Raw genomic sequence first — 15,095 nt, forward strand, 5'->3', positions numbered from 1 at the left:
TCAGATAGATCTCAAAAAAACCTCCTTCTCCTCCTTTTTAAAGAAAACTTCCTTGCATAGGTAAGGCCCTAAGTTTAATTCCTAGAACTTCCCAAAAAGAAGAGAAGGAAAGAAGGGAAGGAGGGAGGGAAGAAATTATGTCTGTCTTGCAAAAATAGAGAGGCCGAGCCTTCTGTCATCTTCATTATTTCTTCTTCTTCTTCTTCTTTCTTCTTCTTCTTCTTCTTCTTCTTCTTCTTCTTCTTCTTCTTCTTCTTCTTCTTCTTCTTCTTCTTCTGCTTCTCCTCCTCCTCCTCCTCCTCCTCCTCCTCCTCCTTCTTCTTCTTCTTTATTGAGACAGGGTTTCTCTGTGTAGCCTTGGCTGTCCTGGACTCACTTTGTAGACCAGGCTGGCCTCGAACTCACAGCAATCCACCTGCCTCTGCCTCCCCGAGTGCTGGAATTAAAGGTGTGTACCACCACACCCAGCATTACTTCTTAACTATAGCCAGTTGCGATGTTTTGTTTCTGGACTGTTGGGCTTTAAAAGTAAAATCTATATTTAACTCAAGTTCCTCAAATGCCACCCTGCTCCCACCAGTAAGCCACTACTCACTAACTAAATATTCAACTGTTTTTTTTTTTATGATAATAAGTTGGACACTTTTTGTCAAAACGTTTTTAAAAAATCAAAATAGGTCTATACAACTTTCCAAATTAACCTTGCAATCTTTCTTTCCTTTCTTTCTTTCTTTCTTTTCTTTTCTTTTTTTTTTTTTTTTTTTTTTTCTCGTTTTGGCTTTTCAGAGACAGGGTTTCTCTGTATAGCCTTGGCTGTCTTGGGCTCACTTTGTAGACCAGGCTGGCCTCGAACTCACAGAGATCTGCCTGCCTCTGCCTCCCTGAGTGCTGGGATTATAGGCATGTGCCACCATGCCCAGCAGAAAAAAATTATCTTCTGTGGGCCTCGGTTTTCTCAGTTCTTGAAAAAAGCAAAACAAACAAAAAATATCTTAGTGTGTGTGTGTGTGTATGTGTGTGTGTGTGTATGCACATGCACGTGGGTGCATGTGTGTAGATCAGAAAAAAGGACAACTTCCAAAAGTCAGTTCTTTCTTTCTAACACACGGTTCTAGGAATTGGATTCAGGTTGTCAGGCAGCACTTTCACCCCTGAGCCATCTCTCACCCTTCCTTGTTAAGAGGGGTAATAATATAACTGTGCCTTTTTTTTTTTTTTTTTTTTTTTTTTTTGAGAGACTCAAAATGAAGCAGTTTGTACAAGGCATATGGTCCACAGCGACCACTGAATATCTGCTTTTGTTTTACTCTTCATGGATCCATAGGTCCCCTGTGGGTTTTGTTTTGTTGGTTTTTTGAGACAGGATTTTTGACTGTCCTGGAACTCACTCTGTAGACCAGGTTGGCCTCCAACTCAGAGATCCACCTGCCTCTGCCTCCTGAGTGCTGGGACTAAAGGCGTGTGCCACCACTGTCTGGCAGGTCCAGTATGTTATAAAGAAAGAATCATTTAAAAACTTTAAATAGTCCTAGCACTCAGGAGGCAGAGGCAGGTGGATTGCTGTGAGTTCGAGGCCAGGATAGGCAAGGCTACACAGAGACACCCTGTCTCAAACAAACAAACAAACAAAAACCAAATAAATAAATTGTCTAAGAAACTGTCAGCATACATAGCCCTCATAATCAGTTGCAAATGAATTAATATATCTTTAAGACAAACTTTTTAGTTTATTAACTCCACAGGCAGACATACCTCATCTTTCATTAGGAGAGAGAAAACGTGATGGACAGTGTGACCTAAGCCTTCCCCGGGGGAAGGAGCCATTCCAAGCTGATATTAAAGTTCACATGAAAGCTAGGCTTTCTAGAAGCATGCAACTAGAGGAATTTAATTTATTAGAACAATTGCAAGGGGCACAGTAGTTTATGATCTTGTCAGCATATTTTATACCTTGTCCTTAGAACTCGTCATGAAGAGAAAAATGACAACCCTGCCATTGACTTTCTCTCTGCCCTCAACTTTGAAATTCTTACATGAGGAAATCCTCTTCTCATGTCTGTTTGCAGGCTTACTCTAGCGAAAAACACTTTGTCGTTCTGTCCTTGGGGAACTAATTAAACAGAATGTGGAAAAATGGAATCTTCAGGGAGCTCTGGTGTGTGTGAGCTCTGTAAACACAGCAGGAGCCGAGAGACTCCAGAGCCCCGCCCTCCCCTGGACTACGCCTGGGCTTTGGAACTAACCATTTTCAGTATCAATTCTGCTTTAACTTTTCATCCAGTTAACTTGAAAATATTCTGTCATTGTCTAATTTTTGGCCCAATCACATCTCCTAGATTAGTAAGGAATCCTTATAAAATATATTCAATAATCATTATCTTTAGTAAACTATGTTATTAATCTCCCTCATATTCCAAATTCTAATATGTAAATAATATTTACATCTGACCACTTAAGTATGGTTCAGTATGGCTCATTTAAGTATGCCCTCCAAAGTGCAACTCGGTTTATATTTGTTTGGGATAAACAGAAGACCAGGAGTCGAGAAATGTCATTCTATTTCTGATTCTGTCCATAGCAGCAGGTAGGTGACAACTAGTAACCAGTTAATGGCTCAGCCTCCTCAAACATAAAAGTAAAAGTTTGACCAGGAGGGGAAAAAAAACTAATAAATGCTACTAGTCCTGTAATTTTTGTGCCATTGCAGACATTAATAATCGATCACTGATCTTTGATACCAAATTGGGAAGCTAAGAAGTAGAGTGCTGTATACTGAGAGGCACAACAATTTCCTGATGTGTGTGAGGTTCTAGATTTGATCTTGAACATGGAGGTCGTAGGGTTGAGGGGCCTTTGTGTAAGGAACATTAGATAATTGCTTCTGAACACTCAGTAAAGCATAGTAGGCAGCCACTGTGTAACAGATTTGAATTGACAATCTAAATGAAAGCCATCTCCTTTGGGACGCTGGTGCACATGCACACTATAATCCCAGCATTGGTGAGGCTGATGCAGGATGAGAAGTGGGGGTCCAGGGCTAGCCTGGGCTATATACCAAGATCCCGTTGGAAAAGTTTGAAGGAAGGAAGAATGAACAGAGGGAGGGAGAGAGGAGAGGAGGAGAAAGAGAGAAAGAGGGAAAGGAGACAGGAAAAGGAACAAAGACAAGAAAGAGAGGGAGGGAGGAGGAGAAGGAGGGAGGAAGGAAGGAAGCAAGGAAGGAGGGAGAAAGAAAGAAACAGGTCATTACTGAGCCCCAGATGTCGAAGATTTCTTTTAATTTCAACATTTTATTCAAAGGGTAAAGGCAAAGTCCATGGGGTTGGGGGTGGACAGAAGACAACTCTCTTAGAAGATCCAATCCCTTGCCAGTTTTGTGACTGTCGAGTCCTCTCTGCAAGGCCAGTTTAGAGGGACGTACTGCTCTTTCACCCACTGCATTCCAACTTCTGTTTGTCAAAATTTAAACCATTTAATCACTTTCCCTTCGTTCTAAAATTGTTTTCTGTAAAAATCTGAACATATGAAAATACAAAACTAAATGCCAGCAAGCTAGCTTGTCCAGTAAAGGTGTTGTTGTTATGCCTGAAAACTCAAGTTTCATTCCTGAAACCAACACAGTGGAAGGAAAGGATTAATTCCCACAATTGACCTGTACACATGCACCATGCATGTGCACACACATGTACACATAAATAAATAAATAAATGCAAATGCTTTCATTGTAGAAAGAACACTTATGAAAATGAGAAGCATTTGGTTTTCTTTTTTAAGATTTATTTATTATTATTATTATTATACAGTGTTCTGCCCCCATGTACACCTGCACACTAGAAGAGGACATCAGATCACACTATAGGTGGTTGTGAGCCACCATGTGGTTGCTAGGAATTGAACTCAGGACCTTTGGAAGAGGAGGAGGCGCTCCTAACCTCTGAGCCATCTCTCCAGCCCAAGTATTTGGTTTTCTGCTCCATTATGAGTTCTGCAGAACATGCAGGCAGACATAGGTTTGAACCTGTGTGTCTTGCTCATTCTCTCCACACAGCAGCGTTATACATGGGATGATTTGCATGTCACTCTGCAGATTGAATCCCTTGTCTCTGCTTATAAACCTCCACCTTTGAGGATTCCTATTCCGCTAGACAAAACTTCGCAAATACAGCAATCTACTGAGAGAAGAAAGGATCTTTCAGCTCTCATCAGAACCGCAATTCAAAATATAATCCATTCTCTGGGCTCTACACATGTAAACACAGATTGAATACATTTGTGAAGTCTGTGATTAAAATCTAGTTTGGAAAGAAAAAAAGAAAAGAAGTCAAGCAGTGGTGGTGCACGCCTTTAGTCCCAGCACATGGGAGGCAGAGGCAGGCAGATCTCTATGAACCTGAGGCCAGCCTGGTCTATAGAGTGAGTTCCAGGACAGCCAGGGCTACACAGAGAAACTCTGTCTTGAAAAACAACCAAATAGCGGGGCATGGTGTGCACGCCTTTAATCCCAGCACTTGGGAGGCAGAGGCAGGTGGATCACTGTGAGTTCAAGGCCAGCCTGGTCTACAAAGTGAGTGTAGGACAGCCAAGGCTACACAGAGAAACCCTGTATTGAAAAACAAAAACAACTCCCCCCCCAAAAAAAAACAAAAAAGCAAGCATCGCCCTCCTCACCTCTGCATCTTGTCTCTCCCCCATCCGACCCCCACACTTTTTCTCTTATGAACATAATTTACTTAGGAAACTATAGACAGGGAAAAAAAAAAAAAAGGAAGAATAAAATCGTCGGCTCCCAGCAGACAAGATAAATCTGTGGACATTCAGAAGCCAGTCATTAAGTCTGTTTTCATCCCGTGTATATATTTGTGAAGGTCAGCAGGTGAATTCTAAGAAGTCTCTCCAACTTCTGCTCTCTTTCTTTCCTCACAGCCCCACTCCTCCGGCAGGGTTCTGTTTCAACGGGAAACAGGAAACGACATGGGTTGAAACCGGCTTTGAAGACTTGCAGCTCTTGGGACCTGCAGTTCCCACAGTGCGGTGTCTAAGTCCAAGAACCAAGGTTATGGGTGTGTTTGGAAGTTAACACGCCAATTATTCCAACGCAGCCGTGCTGGAGTACAGTTTATCTGCTCGGCAGGCGGCTCCTCGAGTTCACGTTCCCTTAGCTATCCACAAGCATCTTATGTAAGTGGTGTGAGTGAGGTCAGGCCAGGTGCCTGGATGTGCTTTTGCATTGCCCGCCATCTAGTCCTAAACTGATGCAGTCTGTGCTCTGTAAGTGTGTGCTTATCAGGGTATCCCACCAGCACACGTTTCTTGGATGGAAACTCAAGCCTGCTGTAATGAGCCCATGTACCCTGTTGGCAGCAAAGGTATATATTATGGGAAAACTACTTTCCTCATTCTCAAAGAAGTAAGTTCTTTTCTGAGGGTTTGAGACTCTATTTAGTATTCACTAAGCTCCTGTGTGTGCTCTCAGTGGCGGCTAATAAACAAGGCACCCAGGAGGCATGCTGCCTCTGCGGCTCAGCATATGCTCTGATGATCACCTACTGTTACAAAACAGACCATCTAATACTTAGTAGTTGGAAGTAATTTATGTAATCTGTCAGAGGTCTGTGATGAGGTCCAAACAGGCAGTCTGCTGTTCTGTGGCAGCAGTCTGATTGTGCCTAGGGCTGAAATATTCTAGTAGCTTGAGGTGACAGGCATGGAAGGGCCAAAGGCCAGGGCAGTTTCTTCCTTTTGCTGTTTTAAAATATAAAAAGTGGTCCTGTGTGGTGGCACACGCCTTTAATTCCAGCACTCAGGAGGCAGAGGCAGGTGGATCTCTGTGAGGTCGAGGCCAGCCTGGTCTACAAAGCGAGTCAAGGACAGCCGAGGCTACACAGAAAACCCTATCTCAAAAAACAAACAAACAAAATAAACATAACTTCAAAGTCTTTTTAAAAAAAATATTAAACATGTATTCCACTTTTGTGTGTGTGTTTGCGTACATGTGCAGCATGCTTCCTACAGAACAAGTATAAAGGTCAGAGGTCAGAAAACAACTTGCAGGACTCCTCTGAGCCATTTTGTCCAACTCGTTTCTTCCTTCCTTTCTCTTCCCTCTTCCTTTTTTTTTTTTTTTTTTTGGGGGGGGAGGGTTGTTTTGTTTTTGTCTTCTGAGTCCAGGTCTCTCTGTGAAGGTCTGGCAGGCCAGGAACACGCACAGGCCAGGCTAGCCTCAAACTGGGGGTCAAGCTCTGGCCTCTTGACTGCTGGCATTGCTGGCATCACCTTCCAACATGCTTTCCTTATTCACATCCTGTCCAGTTGTCAGAGCCTCCCTACTCAGAGTTCTGTCCTTCATGGTTTCTCTTTCCTCCAAGTTAGTCAGGCTTCTAACAAGATGGCTGACTTCCAGGACTCTAGCACTGAAAGTTATGAGGCCTTTTCCAGGCTTGGGCTGGGACATGGCATGGTGGTGTTTCTGGACCCTTCAGCAAACTAGCCTCAAAGCTGGCCTTGACAGCGTGAAGGCTGAGGCACACGCACCATGTTGTTAGGAGAGCTTTTCATCAGCAGTGTACCGGACCAAAAAAACCATGTTGACTGTCATTCCAAAAGGGTCCGAAGACTTACTTTCCAGCTCCAACACAACCGAACTGACAGAAAGTGACAGGAAGAAGAGGAAGCCTTGAAGCTTGGGGGGAGTTTGAACACATTCCTCAGGCCTTGAAACTTGGATTAGAGTCAGAATAGGCAGAACAGAACAACGGGGCTGGGTGTCACCCGTAGCCAGCCCTCATGCCCTCAGAAGCCGTCTTTGGTGATGCTCTCTGGGAAACTCTGGATGGAGGTACAGTCGTGCTGCCACCTCTGATGCACTCGTAGAGGTCAAGCATCTCAAAAACAACAACAACAACAACAAGAACCTCACACATCGGTGGAAATGTACAAGGATTTCAAACTAACGGAGGCCAATTTGGGGTGAAGATGAAACAGTTGGAACTAAGGGTTGTAGTCAGTAACAGAGCACTTGCCTAGCATGGCCAAGACCCTGGGCTGGAGCCTAGCACTAACTGCCACACCCCTTTAAAAAAAAAAAAAAAGTGGAGAGCCTGGGGGTAAATCAGTTCTCCTGACACCAGAATAAGAGGTGAAGGCAGCAAATCTACGTTTTTCTGCTCCTGTGGGTTCTTCTCAGCAGCACTGGAGTTCCCTTAGCAGTACAGGCAGAAGCCTGGGCTCTCTGATGAAGATAACTGTGTTTGTCTGAACTGATCAGGAACCTCTGTGACCTGGGTGGTCTGAAACTGAGGTTCCATTTTCTTAAGCTAAACCACTGAAGAGTTTTTCCTGTGTTTAGATTTCTTTCTTTCCTTAACTTGTTCAGGCTCTTACCATACAGCCCTTTCTCCTCCCTTTGAAAGAATGTACTCTGCAGTTGACTGGAGTAATATATATACCCAGGACATTTATTTTGTGAAGGTAATAGTTATTTTATTCAGCCTAAACGCATTGGTAACACTGTTTAACAAGGAAATGAAAGCATTTTATACATTCCTTCAGGGCAGTAGCTGTGTCACGTAGGACTTTGGTATGGTCTACCTCCAGGGCTCTTTGTTTGCTTTTTCAGATGCAGTAGTTTTAATAAGTAACCGAAATTATTAACATTATGCTCTTACCTCTTCCTTTGATGCAGAAATGCCTGTCATTTTACCATTGTCACATCACTCCCTCTTTTGTGTCAAGGTCTTTTGTAAATAATTTCTCCCAAGCCTGTTTCCACTGTGCAGATCATTTTGCAGGCTTTTCATCTAAACAGATGAAAGGTTTAATTCAAGTCAGAGAAGCTTATTTCAATTACAAGTAATGAATTGAGGCTCCATGTATCTCAAGGAATATTTGAACATAAAGTTTACATAGAAATCCTGGGAGGGTCAAATTATGCAACCAAGAGAAAGTAAGTCTGCAAAAAAATCTTTTGAGAGTTGATCTACTATAGTCCATGTGCACACTCAGTCAGGTTTTTGAATGAAACAGTCAAATTAAAAGCTTTGTTTTTGAATAATTCCAAGGAGTTAAAAAAAAAACTATAACTCACATTAAAGAGTTAGATTGTTAAGGCATAAAGGAAAACACAAAACCCATTATTTTAAAAGGATTTATGTACTCAAATTATGTTTTGTAATTCTTGGTGTCTTCTATAGGCAATACATTTTTTGTTTTGTTTTTATTTTTGTTTTTTGAGACAGAGTTTCTCTGTGTAGCCTTGACTCTCCTGGACTCACTTGTAGACCAGGCTGGCCTCGAACTCACAGCGATCCACCTGCCTCTGCTTCCCAAGTGCTGGGATCAAAGGTGTGTGCCACAACTGCCCAACTGGCAATGAATTTTTTTCCCCACTTTGAGTCAGGGTCTCACAATGTAGCCCTGGCTGAGAAGGAACTCATGTAGATCAGGTGGATTCCAACTCACAGAGTCCACCTGTCTCTGCCTTCCAAGTGCTAGAAGCTCTCTAACAGTTTCCTCCTTAAGCAGGAAGGTAAACAACTCAAAATCGTTTCTGGAAGTCCCTGAAACTGACAGGATTCCCTAGGCCCCTCCCTGCCAGTGTAAACAACATAAGCTTAGCTTCCCTTTCACCGAAAAGCCAAGCTGTAAAGAAAACTCTGATATTAGACCAGCTGCTTCGAAGCAACAGAAACCACCCAAGCTTTCTGGAAGAGGTTTAGACCAACTGAGGCACCAGGAAAGGACCCTCAGCAACCAATTGCACTGTGTGTGGGATGTACAGTGTGTCCCAGGTTCCCAGCTTTGTGATCTGTCACTCACCCTAGAGTGGGCTTTGGTGATGGAACTATCTGTTTTGAGTCATTTCTGCCCCATAGCCATATTTCTGAAACTATTCCCAATAAAATCGATTGGTTCACCAAACTGGGCTTTGGTGGATTTGCATTTTGATTTGTCATGGGTTCTCCATCTGAGGTGAGTACCTGTGTCAGACAACATTGGGACTAAAGGCTGCCACCACCACTCCCAGCCAATATGGGTATTAATTTTTATTTTTTGTTGCTATTGATGGTTTCTTGTTTTGTTTTGCCACACAGGGTTTCTCTGTGTAGCCCTGGCTGTCCTGGAAGTCCCTCTCTAGATCAGGCTGGCCTTGAACTCAGAGATCCACCGTTCTCTGCCTCCCAAATGCTGGACTTAAAAGATGTGCACTATTATGCCTGACTTAGGGTTGTGTGGCTAACATTATGCTGATGGTTAACTATGTTTAAAAGCTTTAAATCTCTGTGCTTAAGAGAAAGATAAAGCAAAATTAGACCTTGTTAATGTTAAGAGGTAGTAAAGTTTAAATTTTTTGTTTTGTTTTTTTTGAGGCAGGGTTTCTCTGTGTAGCCTTGACTATCCTGGACTAGCTTTGTAGACCAGGCTAGCCTTGAACTCACAGCAATCCGCCTGCCTCTGCCTCCCAAGGGCTGGGATTAAAGGCCTGCACCATCACTGCCCAGCAATTTAAATATTTTTACTGCTATTTCTGCTGTGTGAGCAATCTCGTTTTGCAGGAGAGGGTCCTCTGCTTCCTGGAGAACACGTTCTAACTTTGTACCCTTTGCGTTTAGAAGCCTTTGACTGAGGTGGCTGAGCGTTACATTTAGGAATTCCTAGCCCAGGTATAGACATGATGCCAGTGTCTCAATGAAAGCTTCTTTGTTAAATTTTATCAATGGTCAGACTGGTGAATCTCTAAACGACCCCGGACCCATAACATTTGGGGGCTTTTCCAGGATTTGGGTGGTCAGCCAGATTCACCATTTTCTGGCTACCCACAGGACCCTGGGAGCTCCTGGCCTATTGGGAGCCAAGAAATGAGATAGACACAAAGCATTTGGAGGGAACTACCCACAGGTCCTCAATGCTTAAATTGTGAGAAAAGAAGCATCAGAAAATCTCCAGAGGTACAGATAAGGATCCTGTTTGTAGTGTGAGCCTTACAGAAGAGCTGACACAGTGCTGAGTCAAGTCAGAGGGACCGCTGGGATGGATGCCTCCCGTGAGCCTTCTTTGCTCTTTGATCTCTGGGTGGCCAACAAATTGTTGAGTTCTGTCTGTCTGCTTTGGGTTGTTTAGATTGTTTGTGTTTGTGGTGTTGCATCTTCCTTTTTTTTTTTTAAATCTTATCTCAAAGCCTCCCCCTGGTCACTGGATTCAGTTGTACAGGGATTCCAGTGTCTCTTAGGTACGGATAATATTAAGCTGTAGTTTTGTGTTGTTCTACTTCAGTGAAAAGCTGGCTCTGGAGATGGGTGACGAGTCCCCCCTCCTCTAGACCCAAACATGTTTGTTTAAAGGTTTTTTTCCCCAAAGACTCTGTCCTGTGTCAGGCGGGCCACCCGACCATGTGATGACACCCGACCATGTGACAGCAGAAAGGAGCGCAAACCAAGACAAGAGGACAGACTGTTCCCCATGGGGGCATCGCTACTTACCTCCTACCCTTCTTGGTCTTCGTTTAAAGCTTTTGCTGAAGTATGAATCTTACCTCAAGATATGTAAGACTATTATGTCAACTTCCTGTACCTCAAGGTTTGTAAGTTTCTTGGGTATGGCTAAAGATCTGTAAAATCTGTAACAAAAAGTTAACTTAAACCAGCATCAGGGTCAAAGGTTGAAATCTATACAGAGGCGATTGTCATTTACTACTGTGTACTGTTTGTGTAACTTGGATTCAACTCTTGTTTTAATGAAATGGATTTTTTTTTTTTTAAATATCCAAGGTCTTTTGGACTGGGATGGATTTGTGTGTGTTGTGATTCTTGTCTTAAGACTAACAAGTGAGAAAGAAAATCATAAAAACAAAGTTTACTTTAAATAGAATTCAGGAAACAATACTGTAAGGCTATGATGTTTAAAAACATAATATTTTTACAGCCGGGCGTGGTAGCGCACGCCTTTAATCCCAGCACTCGGGAGGCAGAGGCAGGTGGATCGCTGTGAGTTCGAGGCCAGCCTGGTCTACAAAGTGAGTCCAGGATGGCCAAGGCTACACAGAGAAACCCTGTCTCGAAAAACAAAATATATATATATATATATATTTTTTTTAATCAGATTGATTCATTTTATTTTACGTGTGTATGGGTGTGGTACACTGTAGAAGGGTCAAAAATTAAGATTCACAGTCTCTCTATAGGCTGCATTTATGATTGGAAGTTTTATTTTGGTACTAAAAGAGCTTCAATTCAAGAGTTATAATTTTTAAGGCTATAATTAGAACATTTGGGTTAATAGTCTCCTTATAACTGATCAAATTCTTCGCCATGCTCAGAACTATGTTTGTAGTAATGCTAGGAACAAATATAATTTTTCAACAGGGATAAGCTTTATTTAACCTTCTTTATATGTTGTCAAAGTTAAGCCTAAAACAAGTAACTAAAAAACAAGTCATGTTTGTTTGAAGTCACATGTACTTAATAGACAGCCTTAAAAACTCTTTAGAGATTTGCTTAAAATGACATTTAAACTGTTTAGTGAAAAGGGTTTCTTGTACTGGACAATAAGTAAATAAATAGCCTGGCATGGTGGTATTTGCCTTTAATTCCAGTACTTGGGAGGCAAAAGCAGGCAGATCTCTGTGGGTTCAAGGCCAACCTGGTCTACAAAGGGAGTCCAGGACAGCCAGGGCTGTTACACAGAAAAACCCTGCATCGAAAAACCAATAAATAAGCCGGGCGTAGTGGCGCACGCCTTTAATCCCAGCACTCGGGAGGCAGAGGCAGGCGGATCGCTGTGAGTTCGAGGCCAGCCTGGTCTACAAAGTGAGTCCAGGATGGCCAAGGCTACACAGAGAGACCCTGTCTCGAAAAACCAAAAAAAAAAAAAAAAAGAAAAAGAAAAACCAATAAATAAATAAATATCCCACTCTTAGAGCAACCCTAAGGTCTTCTCCAAGGATGACTCCACCTGGATTGCGGTAACACTAACCAGTGGGTGGAACTGTCCCGTGCCTCACCTGTCTCCAGGACCCTGCTGAGACCGTGGACTGCTTAGACCAGCGTCTCAAGTGCCTCACCCACCAGAAAGTCTTCCAATCTTTTGTATCTGGCCACTGAAGGCTGAGGCTACCTGGTTGCATCCATGGAGATTGCCAAGTTTGTGGAGGAGGAGCCTATAGTAACTGTCCGAGTAGTCAGTAAGGCTCTGTCGTTTTACTGATACAGAGGCCATTTGGTTTATAACTTCCTGCTCAGATTTAGCCTTCTCAGATCTCTGATGGTGCTGATGGCTAATTGTAGCTTTATCAGTTTAGTGGCAGCTGCCTGGTCAATACATTTCATATGTGAAAATCAGGCCTTGCCTTGTCAAGAGAGATTAGTTTTCCTGTTGAGTAAGGCAAACTCACAAAACAGGTTTCCATGTAACTTTCACTATGCCTCTATTTAAAGAAACTTGCTTTGCAATGACTGCTCTTAGTAATCAGCCACTTGTGTCTCACAGTAACTGACTGAATGGAAAAGGGTGTGCGGTTTGTGTAAGCTGTAGGGGTCTGAGAAAATAATTTTTAAAAATAATAATACAACTTAGAGACGATATATGATGTTAAGACTTCAAAGGCTCAGAGTTTTAGCATATTAATCAATGGAGCCCTGGTAAGTGATCAGTCTGGTTCTGCTAACGTCCTGACTACCATACATATGTATCTATCCTCTGGACAGAAAAAAATGTGTTAATGCTATTAACTCAAAATAATTTTGGGGTTCCCAAAGCTTTTAGCATGATTCAAAGGTATGGGTTTGCTATTGTTTTCTACAATGTGGATTTCTGTATAAATTACAGACAGTGGTAATGCTAATATATCTAAAACTTTTATCTCTTTTTCCTGTGCATATACCCAAAAGATGCTCCACCACACAAGAAGAACATTTGCTCAACTATGTTCATAGCAGCCTTATTCGCAATAGCCAGAATCTGGAAACAACCTAGATGTCCCTCAACCTAAGAATGGATAAAGAAGCTGTGGTACGGGGGCTGGAGAGATGGCTCAGCGGTTAAGAGCACTGTCTGCTCTTCCAGAGGTCCTGAGTTCAATTCCCAGACACCACATGGTGGCTCACAACCATCTATACTGGCATGATGCCTTCTTCTGACATGTAGGTATACATGCAGATAGAACACACACATAAAATAAATAAATACATATTTTAAAAAAAGAAACTGTGGTATGTTTACATAATGGAATACTACTTAGCTATCAAAAACAATGAAATCTTGAAATTTGCAGGCAAATGGATAGAACTAGAAATGATTATCCTGGGTGAGATAACCCAGACCCAGAAAGACATGCATGATATGTACTCACTTATAAATGGATATTAGCCCAACTTAAATGTCCTCTGAGAGACTCCACCCAGTCAGGGATCAGAACAGATGCTGGGACTCACTGCTGGACTCCAGGTGAGAGCGGTATGGAAGAATTGGAGGATGTAAACTTTGAATTCATGTATACTTCTGGGATCTGGGACTTGGGCCCACCCATCACAGGTCAAATGGCCTCCGGATAAACAGCCCTGTCGATCAACAGCCGAAGCTTCCCCACCTACTGCCTCCTCTGAGGGGAAAGTTCTGAATGTTAGATTTTTTTCTTTAAGTTCTTAAACATTAACTTCTGTCCCTAATATATATCTGTCCCAGCAGATTTCTACTTGGTTGACAGATGCCATTCAGGAATTAGCTGTGGGCTACAAACTGCTCCATACAGCTGTGAGCCCCAGACTTGCTAAGAGCTGATGTAAACCAGTCCAGCTACTGTGATTTCTCCCCCGCCCCCCTTTTTTTAAAGATTTATTTATTTATTATGTATACAGATTTCATTATATATGGTTGTGAGCCAACATGTGGTTGCTGGGAATTGAACTCATGACCTTTGGAAGAACAGTCAGTGCTCTTAACCTCTGAGCCATCTCTCCAGCCCCTCTCCCTGTCTCTTAAGCTGCATCAGCAACCCAGATGTTTCTGACGAAGGCCCCCCCCCCCAACCTGAAACCTTCCTAACTCCAGACGCAGCTACAGAAGAGAGTACATCTTCCTTATCCTCAACAAAAGGCTGGAATGTTAGGTCTACAGTAAACCCGGACCCCACCAGAAGGGACCATACCTGATCATCCATCCTGACCACCCTGCTGCTGGCAAGGCAGAGCACATCCACACCTGAACACCTTACTCCCAGGTCAGGTGTGTCAGGGGGGGTATGATGAGTCTGCTGCAGAGAAACAGAATGTCACAGACTGTGTTCTCTCCTGCTTTTTTTTTTTTCCCGAGACAGGGTCTCTCTGTGAAGTCTTGGCTGTCCTGGACTCACTTTGAAGCCCAGGCTAGCTGGGCGGTGGTGGTGCATGCCTTTAATCCCAGCACTCGGGAGGCAGAGGCAGGTGGATCGCTGTGAGTTCAAGACCAGCCTGGTCTACAAAGCGAGTCCAAGACAGCCAAGGCTACACAGAGAAACCCTGTCTCGGGGGGGGGGGGGTGAGGGGTGGGGGTAGACCAGGCTGCCCTCGAACTCAGCAATCTGCCTTCCTCTGCCTCCCCAGTGCTGGGATTAAAGGCGTTCACCACCAAGCCCAGTACCAACTGTTTCATAAATTGAAATTTTCAGGGGCAGTTGGCGAAGTATGTTTGGTAATGGACTTTGTAAAAACTGTCACCACCACGAACAACAGGGACCTAGTGGCAAACACTCAGACCTGAGCACCTGAGATTATGCATGTTAGGTATCTCGATTACGGTTCATAGCAGCAAAACTAGTTATGAAGTAGCAGCGAAAGTAATTTTATGGTTAGGGTCACCACAGCATGAGGAACTGTATTAAAAGGGTCGCAGCATTAGGAAGGTTGAGAGCCACTGCTATAAAACCAGCCCTTGGGAGGTGGAGACAGGAGGATCAGGAGTTCAAAGTCACCTGAACTTAATGAAACCCGAAATGGAATCCACACCGGTGAAGGGTGATATTTGTGGTGTCCCGCGCTTCCTGTCTGTTCTTGCTGGGCTCCGGGTGGGCGAAGTGACAGTGCGGGCGGGCACGGGCAGGGAGTAGCCGAGGGCACGTGAGTGCGTGG

At 43.3% G+C, this 15,095-nt stretch overlaps 1 protein-coding gene across 3 annotated transcripts in view; it reads right to left on the reverse strand.

The window, feature by feature from the left end:
- Hnrnpa3 (heterogeneous nuclear ribonucleoprotein A3) overlaps nt 1–15,095 on the reverse strand; it is a 397,554-nt gene that overhangs the window by 333,766 nt on the left and 48,693 nt on the right. The gene's annotated exons all lie outside the window — the stretch shown is intronic.

The sequence above is a fragment of the Acomys russatus genome, chromosome 24, assembly GCF_903995435.1.
Source record: "Acomys russatus chromosome 24, mAcoRus1.1, whole genome shotgun sequence".
Classification (NCBI taxonomy): Eukaryota; Metazoa; Chordata; class Mammalia; order Rodentia; family Muridae; genus Acomys; species Acomys russatus.